A 1,554-nucleotide genomic window follows, 5' to 3' on the forward strand; every position below is an offset into this window, starting at 1 on the left:
CGTAAGAGCGAACAATGCGTGAATATGTCCTGGAAATCCAGTGTTCATAGGTAGGGGAAGGAAAGTAAACAGCCTTCCAGAAATCTCCGGGAGGTCTGCGATGCTCAGAGGGGCCGCGGCGGAGACATCGGGAAAGAGCTTGTTGTCGGTTAGCGTAAAACTGGGGTCAAACCCTGTCCTCTGTGCCAAAAGTGAAGTAGCATCCTCCTGGGAAAACGGACACCGCAAAAGACGCCAGGCCTTGATATTGTCGCCCTTCTGTGTAGTGGTGGCGATGGACGCAGTGTGCGTCTTGAATCCTTGAGGGAAAACTTCAGGTGGAGACCGTGTGATCGAAGAAACGCCAATCTGTGTTCTCTTCCCCCCCTCGTTGATCTCATAGAGCTCGATGGTCTTGACGTTTTCCAAAAACAGGAGAGCAATATTCATTTCATCCTTGATGAAGTCAAGTAAGAGTTGGGATATTTCGTGGCTCTCCACGACCTTGTGGCTGATACCGCTCTCCCTATTGCGTAAGGGAAGGCGGACGATGGAGCCCGTGAACTCCTTTCCTTGCCAATCGCTCGGTAAAAGTAATTCAAAGGTCGTTAAATGACCCTGGTATGTTGAGGTGTTCTCAGAAAAATCGATCTTGACGCCCCCTTCACGATCAAAGCTGCGTTGGGGATCTAAAATGGCGAGGAAGGACCCAGACATGATTTGAGGATAGTCCGTGATCTGCAGTCAACGTAAGCAGCTGCAATGAACGCGAATTTGGAAAAGCGGACGTGGTAAACGGAACGGAAGCCAATCCCATACTTTCCAATCTTACTATACAGACATCCTAATCAGCGTATCTTGCGCATCAGACGTGAACGGGATCCTACGATGTATCCATTTTCTTCGATGATCTATGGATGTTCTGCAATGCTGCCCAATCATCCTCCTGAAACACCGCGTCATTGAAGGCGAGCAATGCTGGTCCTTGCGTCGGTTTTAGTCTGGAGTGGAAAACGTGGTCCGTCGCGTGTGTACGATGATCTAAGACGAATACCTTGATTACATCCGTCAATGAGAGCGTAACGAAGACATTCGTGGATCACACCTGTTTTGATGCACGAGCATCATCTGAATTCTGCAACAACTCTCTCAGAAGCCCAACTGAGAATGGGTAGCTACCAAGGATGGCTTGTATCGCGGCGCATGGGTCGACGTTCTCTCCAAAGCTCGACGACATGCTGAAGGTGCAGGTTAGGTTGAATGTTAGACAACCAAAGGCATCACGTACTTATAAGAAGTTCTTCTCCCGCTCAATTCGCCAGCGCCTAAATACAAGGACGCAATGTCCACGGATATTGTTCCAAGAATAGTGGTCTCCTAGTACTTCCTAGATCAGCATAGCGATAAGCGATGTATGTGTGACGGAAAGGACTGAAAGGAATCAAAGCATACCTGCAGGCTCAAAAACTCTCCCTTTCTGATTGAGCTGACGCCAGAAAGAGACGCCCACTGCTCAAGATGGCGACCACAATGGTTCAACCGCACTTCTACAAGATTCCGGCGAGTTAAGACTTC

Source organism: Laccaria bicolor, genomic scaffold (genome assembly GCF_000143565.1).
Source record: "Laccaria bicolor S238N-H82 LACBIscaffold_8 genomic scaffold, whole genome shotgun sequence".
Classification (NCBI taxonomy): Eukaryota; Fungi; Basidiomycota; class Agaricomycetes; order Agaricales; family Hydnangiaceae; genus Laccaria; species Laccaria bicolor.